Source organism: Schistocerca gregaria, chromosome X (genome assembly GCF_023897955.1).
Source record: "Schistocerca gregaria isolate iqSchGreg1 chromosome X, iqSchGreg1.2, whole genome shotgun sequence".
Classification (NCBI taxonomy): domain Eukaryota; kingdom Metazoa; phylum Arthropoda; class Insecta; order Orthoptera; family Acrididae; genus Schistocerca; species Schistocerca gregaria.
The window spans coordinates 835,530,971-835,545,379 of NC_064931.1; positions in this window are offsets into that span (position 1 = coordinate 835,530,971).

Sequence of the window (14,409 nt, forward strand, 5' to 3'; positions counted from 1 at the left end):
AGGTCGTTCATGCTTAATGGTTTTTCGCTATCCTGCTCTTCTATATCCTCTTGCTCTGATTCTGCATCATGTGATTCTACCGGTTCTTTCTGTCTTTGCGAAGTACTGGACTGAGTCTATATTCATTTACGTTATCATTATCATAATCATTATCTTCCCCGTAAGCTTCCACATTCGCTCCGCACTTTGGCTTCTGTTTCATCTGTGAAGCGAATTGCCGTTCTGTAGCGATATTTGTGTACACATTTCGGCAACTGCTGTAGATAATATCGACAATAGTGTTACACTACTCACCATCAACCTTACCATCCTGGCGCAGCTGAGCTGCACGCCATGCCTAGTGAAACCTTACATCCTGATACTCCTCCCACTTTGCACCAGACCAGTGTAATGTATGCCCAACGGGCACCTATCAGCGCTATTTCTAACTACGCATTTGAGCGTCTTACAGTATGCCAACACGAAACGGGTAACAGTGCCAGAACATCTATATCATACGCACATTTGTCTCAACAGTTACAGAGGCCATCAGATTCAGGACAACACATTTATTATTCTTTCCTCGCCTTGTCTAGGTTTCCAAATCTGCTTTTACTGCCTGATCGCCATAGGTTGAACTCTTACATAAAAGCCTTGAATCAAGTATCACTTGTTTTATCCTTGCATTCAGTTGAAAAACTGGTTTCTTATTCTTAATTCCTATTACAATTGAGAACGTACACCTCTGCCATGGGTACTACCTTGCAGTAGCACTTTCTTATCCTTGACAATACAAACGTTCAGAGCTGTTCACACCCACATTCTGCAGAACATTCGTTACTTCCACTAGGAACTGACCCTCGTCTGGTAGCTGGAACCTATTTCTGGTTATTACAAAAAGTTATCAAACATTGACCTCCTCATCTTCCTCCTAGCCACTGCACAAGCTGCTTTGTATCTCTCCCCCTCCTCTCCCAGCCTCTCCCCGATCCACAAACTGCCGTAATTCTCACTACATCCTTTTTCGCTTCTCCCAGCTGTTCTGATCTTCCTTTCCTGCCACATCTTCCAGCTAACCTTACTGCATATCTTGCAGTTTCAAGACAGGGCCTCTCTGTGACTGCTGAAATGATCTCCTTACGACATTATTCCACTGGAAGCATTCGGTACAACGATCACAAAGAATATCACTACTCATTCTTCTACAACATCTTCCACAGTTCTAGGGGACTGATGACCACAGATGTTAAGTCCCATAGTGCTCAGAGCCATTTGAACCATTTGATCCTTCCACAGTTCCCACTCATAGCCCAATAATATACACCAGAAAAGGAATAGGAAGACTTGGTACATAGTTTGAGGATAAAGTGTAGCAGCCAAAATACTTCGCACACATACACACTATCTGCAGTTGTGTGAATGATTAGAGTTACAGCTCTCTGTGAAAGGTAGCACGACTACCATAGTGCATTAATGTTGTTCGTGTTTAATGTTGTTACCAGGGCTGGTGAGATATATCAGAAGCGTGAACACGGTCATGTGTTGAGTGATGACTGTGAAGGACACGGAAATGTCGCATACTCGTGTAGGACAGCTTTAACAGCCTCTGACGGAGTTTTAAAGGGGCTTCATAGTAGGTCGCCATTCGGCTGGCTGGCCGAATCATGCAGTACACGGATCTGTGGGGTGTACGGATGTAATAGTGGCCTGCGTAGAACATCCTACGTCGTCATTTGTTACTTCTCATTCGACAGTGCCGTGGTGTCTCTTCAACAGGACAGTGCTCGTCCACACATGAAACACATCTCAGTGAACTATCAAAGTGATGCAGACGTTCTGCCATGGGCATCAAGATCCTCAGAATGTTCCCGATAGAACGTGTTTGGATTCTGCTTGGACGCAACTCCTTCTCATCGCCAATAACCAGGACATCAAGTACCAGTTACACCATTTCTGGGCCAGCTTGCCTAAGAGAGGATGCAATGGTTTCATGAGACCTTACCCAACAGACTCAGTGCGTACATCCAGGCCAGAAATTGTGAAAGATTGCTACGATAAGTGGGCGCATAGTGCCATAGTTTGTAAATTTGCGTCTAATTTATAATCACTGAATATAATCACTGAAATAACATCACATATCCCTTCAATCCGTGAAGGTTCACTTTATTTCCTCTTCTCGTTCTGGGTGTTCGACTTTTTATTTCAGCCATTGTACATGTAAATTAACCACAAGCTTCATAGTTTTTTCAGTACTTTCAAATACTCAGAGTAGAGAAGTTGTTATACGTCTTCTTCCGCACGTTGACCATTTTAGGACTGTCGTACAAGTATTATACGACGTTGTATAGCGATGATAAGAGCTCTGCAAGACGCCACAAAGAAAGGTCATTCACCATTGGGTTAAGATTTCGTAGTTGACAAGTGACCTGCTTTCTGCCGAATAATTCTAGCCAGGGCTCATTACAGACAAAGAATACTACATATTGATCTATACTCTGCCGACCATGCTGTAGACCCTCCCCACCAAATCGATTTACGGAAATCACTGTAAAACTACACTCCTGGAAATTGAAATAAGAACACCGTGAATTCATTATCCCAGGAAGGGGAAACTTTATTGACACATTCCTGGGGTCAGATACATCACATGATCACACTGACAGAACCACAGGCATATAGACACAGGCAACAGAGCATGCACAATGTCCGCACTAGTACAGTGTATATCCACCTTTCGCAGCAATGCAGGCTGCTGTTCTCCCATGGAGACGATCGTAGAGGTGTTGGATGTAGTCCTGCTGAACGGCTTGCCATGTCATTTCCACCTGGCGCCTCAGTTGGACCAACGTTCGTGCTGGGCGTGCAGACCACGTGAGACGACGCTTCATCCAGTCCCAAACATGCTCAATTGGGGGACAGATCCGGAGATCTTGCTGGCCAGGGTAGCTGACTTACACCTTCTAGAGCACGTTGGGTGGCACGGGATACATGCGGACGTGCATTGTCCTGTTGGAACAGCAAGTTCCCTTGCCGGTCTAGGAATGGTAGAACGATGGGTTCGATGACGGTTTGGATGTACGGTGCACTATTCAGTGTCCCCTCGACGATCACCAGAGGTGTACGGCCAGTGTAGGAGATCGCTCCCCACACCAAGATGCCGGGTGTTGGCCCTGTGTGCCTTGGTCGTATGCAGTCCTGATTGTGGCGCTCACCTTCACGGCGCCAAACACGCATACGACCATCATTGGCACCAAGGCAGAAGCGACTCTCATCGCTGAAGACGAGATTCGTCCCTCCATTCACGCCTGTCGCGACACCACTGGAGGCGGGCTGCACGATGTTGGGGCGTGAGCGGAAGATGGCCTAACGGTGTGCGGGACCGGAGCCCACCTTCATGGAGACGGTTGCGAATGGTCCTCGCCGATACCCCAGGAGCAACTGTGTCCCTAATTTGCTGGGAAGTGGCGGTGCGGTCCCCTACGGCACTGCGTGCATCCGTGCGTTGCTGCGGTCCGGTCCCAGGTCGACGGGCACGTGCACCTTCCGCCGACCTCTGGCGACAACATCGATGTACTGTGGAGACCTCACGCCCCACGTGTTGAGCAATTCGGCGGTACGTCCACCCGGCCTCCCGCATGCCTACTATACGCCCTCGCTCAAAGTGCGTCAACTGCACATACGGTTCACGTCCACGCTGTCGCGGCATGCTGCCAGTGTTAAAGACTGCGATGGAGCTCCGTATGCCACGGCAAACTGGCTGACACTGACGACGGCGGTGCACAAATGCTGCGGAGCTAGCGCCATTCGACGGCCAACACCGCGGTTCCTGGTGTGTCCGCTGTGCCGTGCGTGTGATCATTGCTTGTACAGCCCTCTCGCAGTGTCCGGAGCAAGTATGGTGGGCCTGACACACCGGTGTCAATGTGTTCTTTTTTCCATTTCCAGGAGTGTATATCTACTTGGCTGGATGGATATTTGAACTGCCTTTGTCCCGTTCACCAGGTCAGTGTCTTACCACTGCACCACCTCATTCCCTGACTGGAACTAATGGCTAGGTGTTATTTGTAGGATCAGGCAATATATAGGCCGGCTGATAGGTCCGAGAACTGTGGAACACGATCGAAGAACTTGTTCCCTTCAAACATGGGACAAAGCCACATAGAGCTGGCCGAGCAAAAAGCAGCTGACACTATCATCCAAGCACAAATGAAAGTGTGGTCTTGTGCTTTCTTTATGGTCATGGCATAAAATAAGCTCGCCGTGAATTGTACAATTTTAAAGTGAAATGGCAATTTTTGTAAATAAAGAGGACTCAGTGTATAAAAATTCTGTCGCCTGCACCACTACCCGTCAAAATTTCTACATCTATGACACGAGGTTGTAGAAAAGTAACGTCATGCCTGTATAAGTGAAGGCTTTCGAGGAACAAGAAAATGCATGACGCTTTCGGTGAGGCTTACGTTGCACCTAAAGTTTGAAAGGAGTTTCCAGAGGGCGAGTTAGAGCCTGATTAATTATTCTGATTCATGTAATAATATTTCTATATATTTAAATTGAAATCACTTGTAGTAATACAATACACATATTCATTCATTTAGTACTAATTTTATTTCGTATTTAAATATTAAGGAATGCCATTGTAACTTTGCACCCATTTGAGGTACGGGTCACATTTATATTACTGCAGTCTTTTATGAACTATATTTATTTATTTATGTAACCTGATCAGATTAGGGCCATCAGGCCCTCTCTTACATCGGACCAGTGTTCCACACATGCAGCATTTCACACATCAGAGTTACATCATGACCATAGTTTAAATGAGAAAATTAGCATACTCTAGTGACAATATGAATAAATAGTAGTGACTAAGACCTAATAAAGTAATTGCGGCAGTATTCTTACAACAGGTGCTATACATACACATTATGATAAAAGCAATAATAGTAACATTTAAAAAAATCAAATAATAATGACAAACATAAGAAAGATTGGCAATAATAATGAAGGTTTGTGCAGATGTACATTAATATCTTGGTGTGTAAAGTAGATGTTTACTTGTATAGCGAGTTTTGGGGAAGGGAGATTTAAGCAGGGGGAAAGAGGGAAGTAATGAGGTGAAGTACATTCATGTACAGAGGAAGGCGTTATTGTTGCTTAAGTAGATACGTCGTTAACTGTTTTTTGAAGCCGGACATGTTTTTAAGTTCTCTAACATAACGAGGGAGGTTATTCCATAGTCGGGTTCCCGCTACTGTAAAGGACTTGGAGAAGATGACTGAGCGATGCAGTGGAACGGAGAGGATTTTATTATAATGGGAACGTGTGTTTCTGTCATGTTGTTCCGACATGAGCGTTAGGGACGCGGAGAGATATAAGGGACAGTGTACATTTATAAGCGAGGAGATGAGACAGAGTGTATGGAAATCTCTGCGTTTGTCTGCACGCAGCAAGGACAATTTTGCATATGCTGTTGAAATATGATCAAAAAGTCAAACGTCACAGATATATCGGACTCAGGCATTCATGACCAGTTCTAGATGTCTGGAATTTTCCTGAAAGAGGCCTTGTAGGATAATATCGCTGTAGTCAATGATTGGGAGTATAAGCGTTTGTACTAATTTCTTTTTCTGATCGAAAGGGAAGAGTTATTTATATTTTTGTAGGACATGAAGGGATGCTGATGATTTTTTGCACACTGCAGTTACGTGCTCTGTCCAATTTAGATTTTTATCTATTATTACTCCCAAACTCTTTGCTGAGGGAGAGAAGTTAATATTTGTTCCATTTAGGATAAGAAGTGATACGGATTCCCGATGTTTGGGCTAATGAGCTTAGAGTGACCAAGAAGTACGCCTTGGGTTTTAGATGGGTTTAGTTTTAGATCTATGTCCTGTGCCCATTTTGATAGGGCATCGAGGTCAGTATTGAAATTTTCAACAGCTTTCTTGAGACTGCTTGGTTTCGAACTTAGATACAACTGAAGGTCATCAGCATACATATGATATTTGCAATAGGTCAGAACCGATGACACATCATTGACATACAGAGAGCAGAGTATGGGACCTAGTACTGAGCCTTGGGGAACGCCTGACACTACTTGCCGCCATTGTGATTTTATATTCCCAGACAGGACGCGTTGCTGACGAGACGTCATGTATGAGCGGAACCATTGCACTGCACTTGGTGAGTAATTTAGACCGCTAAGTTTGGCTAGTAAGATCAAATGCTTTGCTGAAATCTAAGAAGCAAATGATAGTCGCTTATTGTCTGTCCATGGCAAGTTTCAGGTCATCTGTCACCTTTATCACAGCGGATGTTGTGCTTCGATGTTTACGGAAACCTGATTTGTATTCGTATAGTAGATTGTTAGTAGTTAGGTAGTTCGTGAGCTCGTCATGAACTATATATTCTGTGGCCTTTGACAGTGCAGGAAGAAGCAGATGGGGCGGTAGTCAGAGGGTGCTGTGGCGATGTCCTTTTTAGGCTGTGGCTTAATTTTTCCCAGTTTCCAGGCCTCAGGGAACATTTGTGATTAATGAATCGTTGAAAATGTCTGTTATAGAGGGCAGTAATTGGTCAATAATAAGTTTTACCATCTGGATAGTGATACCATCATGTCCAGTAGATGTTGATCCAATGCGCATTGTGGCTTTCTCGACAGTACTGCAAGTGAGGTGCTGTAGATAGAATTTTTCTTTGCTACAGTCGTTAATCCCCATGCAGTAATCAATGATTCTCTGTTTTTTTGGCGTTCAATTTTGATTGTAGGTAATGTGAAGAATCGGTTTAGTTCTTCAGCTGGAACCATGGGATATTCTGCAACTTTTATTTTGCCTAAACCAAGACTACGGAGATTTTTCCACAGGATAGCTGGTCTACATCTATTGTCAGCTAATGTACGGGCATGTCTGAGCTTAGCGTTTCTCAGCGCTTGATTGACTTTGTTTCGTTTCTGCTTGTATACAGCATGATTTTCAGGTGTAGGGTGTATCTTGTATGCTCGATGTGCAGCATCTCTGAGATTCGTGAGCTGTTTTAGTTCATCAGTCAGCCAAGGTGCAGGTTGCCTTTTTACTTTTCTGGTCTTTATTGGAGCATATTTGTCATATAGTTGAGTACTTTTGTTAGTGAAATTCTGGAGTTTGTCATTTATGTCCATGAGGGGAGTAGAGGTCATCCCCCAAACTATTTCTTGTGCCTCAGTTTCGAGTTCACGCAAATTTATGCGTTTGAGGTCTCGGTAGTGTTTCTTTCTAGGGCATTCCAGTGAATACGTCATGGAAATGATGTCATGGGCAGAAATATCAGGCGCAGATATTTGAGGGGTGCGGATTATTCTGTTCGAAAATTTCGTTGCGAATACATCTATGAAAGTGTGACTGGTAGTCGTGTGATGAGTAGGTGCCAGCTGAAGTAGCGTCATATTTGAGGAAGAAAGCATCCTCTTAAATTTCCCAGTTGAAGGACTATTGCACAGAAAATTAATGTTAGTGTCACCGTCTATAATCACATGTTCATATGACGATTCGAGACTAGAGAGGGCAGTTTCGAAGCAGGTGAAGCCACCTACTTTAGGAGGTTTGTAAAGGACACATATTAAGCACTTTCTGTTAAGTGATTTGATCTCTATGAACATATATTCCACTTGTTTATCTACATTGTTGTCGGATGTGTGTAGTACTGTAGGTGACAAATCAGAGCCTATGTACGCCCCTACTCCGCCCCCTCGTCTGTTGCATTTGTCGTGCCTGAGAAAGATATAGCCATCTAGGTTTGCGGAAGTTGTAGGAATACTTGGTTTGAGCCAAGTCTCTGACAGAAGTATTACGTGTATATCAGCAGTTTGAAATATATATTTGAACTCGTCGAAGTGAGCTGGCAGAGACTGGACATTTCCATGTGCAATATGCAGCTTGCTGCGTTCGGGTGTTGATTGCCCGAGGATGCTGCCGATTGCCGACCAATGTTTGCGGGTAGTTGTTGGCGGTGACAAGAGGGACTGGCATGAAGAATGCGGAAGGCGTGTGAAGGAGGGGGGGGGGGGGGGGGTGAGGGAGTGTCCTCCCAGTTCTGTGCAGTGAAAGCGGCCGGGAGGGGGAGCGGGTGGGTCCCCGGGGAGGCAACGGAATCTGCGGCCAGGGTCAGCGAGGTGTGCAACGGTTCTGGAAGTAGCCGTGGGCTGGCAGGGGAAGGAATTTCGCTAAACACAACGGGAGTAATCTGCACGTTACGACAGAGTGTTATATTAATTTCTCTTATGAGGATAACAACTAAAGTATGTTGATGGGTTGCTAATTAAGGATGGAAGTGAGACTACTTTATGTAATAATTACCAAAATTACATGAGAAAAACAACTAAAGATGAAAATAGTTATGTGGAGAAACGAAAAGTTGATTATACAAATAATAACAAAAATTACACGAGAAAAAATAATTAGAGATAAAAAAATAGTTATGTAGAGAAACGAACAATTTGATAATACATTAGTTAAGACATGGCTGACAGTGTGAACAACATAAACATACAGGTTAGTGGCAGCAAGATTAGACATGATTTAGCTTCTAAAGCACAGGCTTTCGAGTCCATTAACACTGCAAATTGTTTTCTTTCCGTTTTCGGTCTTAACCATTATCCTGCCGTCATTTGTCCATACGTTCTGTAGCCCAAATTTCAAAATCGCGCTCTTCAAAATGTTTAGTCTTTCAGAGGTCAGATCGTCGCGTACTGTCAGACCCGACTTCGCGAGATTCTTCTTTGCTCTGAAGATTTCAGATCTTTTTCTATACGACATAAATTTCACTATTATAGGTCTTGGTTTTGTAGGACCTGGCGACTTACGACCCACCCTGTGACTTCTGTCAATGTCACTCAGAGACACCTGCACGCCTAGCTTTTCTTGGACAAGGTTTATCACAAGTTCATCTGTGCTCTCTCTACTGCTCTCGGGAAAGCCGAACAGTCTGAGATTATTGCGTCTCTGATATTGTTCGAGCTCGTCCGTCTTCTCGATCAATTTCTGTTCGAGCAGTCATGCTTTCTCCTCACTTGCTTTTAACGATGTGTCTAGTGCACGGATCTCACCCGCATTCGCCTCCAGAGTTTTCTGTATATTGTCCGTCACTGCTGCAGTGACAGCATCAGTGGTGGTTTTAAGAACGAGCCCGAGCGTCCCCTTAGCCTGCAGCGCGCCACTCACCTCAGCCTTCACGAGTGCGGCGATGTCAGCGATGCCGGGCGGAGCGGCCGCAGCTCCCGCTGTAGACTCCACGCCTGCGCTGTCGCCGGCCTGGCCGTTGGCTGCACTGCGCGTTGTTCGGCGATTTTCCATTTTAAGTGCGATTCCGTGTAATTGGTGCTCAGTATGTGATGTGAAATACGACACTCGGCAGTAGATATACGGCTTTAGTATATGTAGACTAGCCTAACTGCTTAAAACACCTCCAGATTTCACGTAAACTTGCGAGCCAAGCTAACGCGCGTCACTCGCTCCCCGTCATGTTGTAGGTATAACTATACAGTGCGAGACAGGAGTAAAGGTACCTGCTTTGAGGGATCATAGGATTGGTGATTCTGAACAAGAAACCTCAAATGCACATATGTTATTTTCTTATCCATATCCGATGTATAGCTCTTTGAAAATCAAAAGTGTCAGTCGTGTGTCCTTTTTCACCAGCTCAGTCAAAGCGACATTAGGGTACATAGTGTTGTTTTTACTGACCATTTTAATGTGTGCTTCAGCTGCGCATCGTGAGGCTAGTATTTTACATGTGTGTGCTCAAGTAAAGGACCGTACGAATGAGCTAAGATCAGCATCTACAAGCGCTCCAAAGTACACTGCAATTGACGGTGGACTTTTTGAACATCTTTTATAAGGAAAAGTACACAGTGAAATGAAACATTAGATCATAATGTTTCATGTACTATCACCGGCATTTCCCTTTTCTGCACAGTTTTAATTAATTTCCAAGGAACTATTAAGAATAGGACATACATTTATATGACGTTTATGATCAGAACCACTAATAATATCACCCCTCCCGCAAATACTTTTCCTCCTGACTCTTCCTGTTAACAGACTGATCTATAGTGCTGTGCCACATAGAATATGGTCATCATCTTTCTTGAAGACACGTCTCCGCTGAATTATTCATTCCTACAACAGAATAAAAAAATTCCGGATGGAGGTTACTTCAGTGTTACTTTAAAGCAATCAATCACTTAAGGTTTTCTTCAATATATTTTTTGTCGTGAAGCTACTTGCACATTTCCTGAATTCATCTATATATGTGGATTAAATTACAAAGAAAGCTATTTAGTCACTTATATATAGTGCTTAATCTATAGCCTTTTTGATATCTCAAGATAAGTAATCAACTTAAATACTCAAAGCTAAATTAGCCTCTCTTGAAAATAGCTGGTGCCAATCCAACCACAGCATACAGAAAATTGATAAACTGTACAAAATTCTTGTGTATACACACAAACAAATTAATTTTACTTCCACCCAGTCTAAGATGGTATAAGCTTTCACCTGATTAGTTCTTTTAATAAATTATATCTCTAAAATCAATTATAGATCAGATTTCTTCCTATGCAATGCAGATAAAAACAGTTGTCGGAGACACGGAACTATTAGTTTTAGATACAAAGGCTACCCCAAAAGAGAGAGTATCATAGTGTTGGTAGCTTAATGAGAAGCATTTACAACAAAGTGCTTAAGTTTGAAGCGCTCCTAGAAGGAGGTGAAGCCTACTTAATACTAGGTACATAAAGCATGTGAAAACCTGAAGTTGATAACGGTGAGAATTTTGTGGTAATTAAGGAGTATACAGAAAACATAGGCTAATGGGGAGTGGAGATGATGTATTTGTAGCAGTAGACAAGATATTTAGGTCGACCGAGGTAGAAATTGGAGTTGCATACGAGACTGTTTAAGCAGAACTCAGCATCAGGCGTGCGCAAAAAGTTGTAAATCGATTCATTTATCGTCCGCCAGATTCACCTCTAGATGAAAATCGAAATCTGTAGAGAGAATCTCGTTTCCCTGGTACATAACGGTTTCCGAATTACACTGTAATCCAAACTATTAAACTGAGCAGTAGATTTTAGATCAAATTTTAAATTACCCTTTTTTTTTACCTTGTTCCGACGCGGATTGCAGTAGAGTCAACATGTTTCCCCAAGCTACGCTGAAGTTACCTATGAAAACTCAAAAAAATTCGTCTTCCAGTTTTCAAGGGTCTCGTGTTAAGACACCACGGTTTTAGATAACAATTTATATGACCATATGTTTCTTTTAGAGCCGATTTTGACAGAATAAAGCCTATACGTGGCTCCAAGCTACACTCAGGATACCTGTGCAAACACCATGAAAATTAATCTAGCAATTTTGGAGATTTGTGTGTTCAAACAAACCGATAAACACAATGATTTTACGGTTTCATTATTACTCTGGATATACACTACGTGATCAAAAGTATCCGGACACCTAAAAAATATACGTTTTTCATATTAGATGCGTTGTGCTACCATCTACTGCCAGGTACTTCATATCAGCGATCTCAGTAGTCATTAGACATCGTGAGAGAGCAGAATAGGGAGCTCGGCGGAAATCACGGACATCGAACGAGGTCAGGTGATTGGGTGACACTTGTGTCATACATCTGTACGTGAGATTTCCACACTTCTAAAAACCGCAAGGTCCGCTGTTTCCGATGAGACAGAGAAGTGGAAACATGAAGTGACACGCACAGAACAAGCGTACAGGCCGACCTCGTCTGTAGACTGACAGAGACCCCGACAGTGGAAGAGGGTCGTAATGTGTAATAGCCAGACGTCTGTCCAGACCACCAGAAAAGAATTCCACAATGCATCAGGATCCACTGGAAGTACTATGTCAGTTAGGTAGGAGGTGAGAAAATTTTGATTTCATCGTCGTGTGGCTGCTTATGAGCAACACGTCACACCGGTAAATTCCAAACGACCCCTCGCGTGGCGTAAGGAACGTAAACATTGGACGATTGAACACTGGAAAAATGTTGTGTGGAGTGACGAATCACGGTACACAATGTGGCGATCCGATGAAAGTGTGTGGATATGGCAAATACCCGGTGAACATAATCTGCAAACGTGTGTAGTGCCAAAAGTAAAATTCGGAGGCGGTAGTGTTACGGTGTCGTCGTGTTTCTCATGGAGAGGGTTTGCACCTCTTCTTGTTTTGTGTGGCACTATCACAGCACCGGCTTACATGGATGTTTTAAGCACCTTCTTGCTTCCCACTGTTGAAGACCAATTCGGGGATGGCGACTGCATCCTGTCAACACGATCGAGCACCTGCTCATAATGCACGGCCTGTGTCCGAGTGGTTACGCGATAATAACGCCACTGTAATTGACTGGCCTGCACAGAGTCGTAACCTGAATCCTATAGAACACCTTTGGGATGTATAGGAACGCCGACTTCGTGCCAGGCCTCACCCACCGACGTCGATACCTCTCCTCATTGCAGCACTTCGTGAAGAATGGGCTGCCATTCCCCAAGAAACCTTCCAGTACCTGATTGAACGTATGCTGCAAGCTCCCATCAAGACTAAGGGTGGGCAAACATCATATTGAATTCCAGCATTACCGGTGGAGGGCGCCACGAAAATGTAAGTCATTTTGAGCTATGTGTCCGGATACTTTTGATCACATAGCATAAGTATAGATATGTAGATGGCGGGTGTTGTGCCGTGCCGGCCGCGGTGGTCTAGCGGTTCAGACGCTCAGTCCGGAACCGCGCGACTGCTACGGTCGCAGGTTCGAATCCTGCCGCGGACATGGATGTGTGTGATGTCCTTAGTTTAGTTAGGTTTAAGTAGTTCTAAGTTCTAGGGGACTGATGACCACAGATGTTAAGTCCCATAGTGCTCAGAGCCATTTGAACCATTTTTTGTAGTGCCGGGGCCGAATGAATATCTTGGACAAATCCAATATTTATCCACATCCGCGAAGAACGTAAGCAAGTGGATCTGTAGTATGTGTGAAGGTAGAAGGTCCGATGTACAATGTGGCTGCCGACAGTCCGCAGGGAAAGGACGTTCGCGCACGCTCTCGGGAGGAAGCCTGAAGTCGCATGTTTAGAAGAGTCGATGAGAGCAGGCCTTTGTTGGATGCTGTCGTCCGCTATTGATATCGCCCAACGATGGAAGGCTCATACGTATCTTCTTCACCACGGAATGCCGATACAATTCCTTCGGATGGAAGAGTGTATGAAACTCATTTGTATCGATGTTCCGATACTGAAGAAATGTACTAGTCTCCCATCATGGGCAACAGAATTATCAGGTATATGTCAAGATGTGTCGCGACCACTGTGCACGGGATCACCCAGAAACGAAGTTTTGCTTCAACAATTAGCGAGTATGGCTCAAAATATCATTGAGGTAATAACAACCCTTGAAGATTTTCTCCGCAGAAGGGGACGAATCGTTTGGTTTGTCCTACAAGTTGATTCGGCCCCAGTGCTACTCTCGTTCTTTTTACTTTTTCATTAGGCTGATAATTCCGGCATTGAAAGTTTACCTGCTGAAGGGTTGGAGAGGATCTGAATCGCGCTCTTCTCAAGTAGGAGTTCATTGTATTGACCACCGTCTTGTACAACGAGTGAGTGGTACAGCAGGAGAACACCGAAATGGTAGTGTTAGACAGGAAGTGGAAGTCCGAGGCGGGCTTAATCCCGAGCGGAGCGCCTTGGCGGGCAGCCACTGCTGGGCGGCGGGCTGTGGACTCTGGGCTGACGCCGGCTATCTGGAGAGCGGCCGCAGCCCGAGAAGCCAAACTGCAGACGTCGTTAGCGGCCAGTCGGCCGGCCGGCTCGGTTTACTGCCGCAAGACGGCTACCCGCTCCGCCACCGCCCGCCCCCGCCGCCGCTACCACGCCCTCCACTGCCGCGTTTACTGACAAAGGCTGAGCCTCCTTATCGGCCACGATACGCCCCACCGATTCGAGCACAGCTCTCTAGCACACTGGGGTTTCGGACCTACACTTCGTTCCCACCGCCGCTAAGTAGTTTTTCCTATATCCACAGCTTGCAAATCAATAGGGAGTGTGCCCCTGAGAATACTACAGGCACCGTGTTTCATTATTGTATGGCAGCCTGCCGCGTGCAGATGCCATGGGACAAACAAATACTGATATACAAAGAATATCACATGAGGTATATCACGGGTAGACAACTGGCGGCCTGTGAGTCGGGTCCGACCATCGATTGGTTTGATGCAAGTCTCCAGAAGAAACACTTGGGAGACAGAGCGAGCGCTCGTATTGTTTTTACTAAGTGTTACAAGAACAACACGTACCCATACTGTCACTCATAGTAAATACTTTTGGACACATATATAAGAAATGCATGCTAATTCTGTTTAAGCAAATTAACACATTAAGTT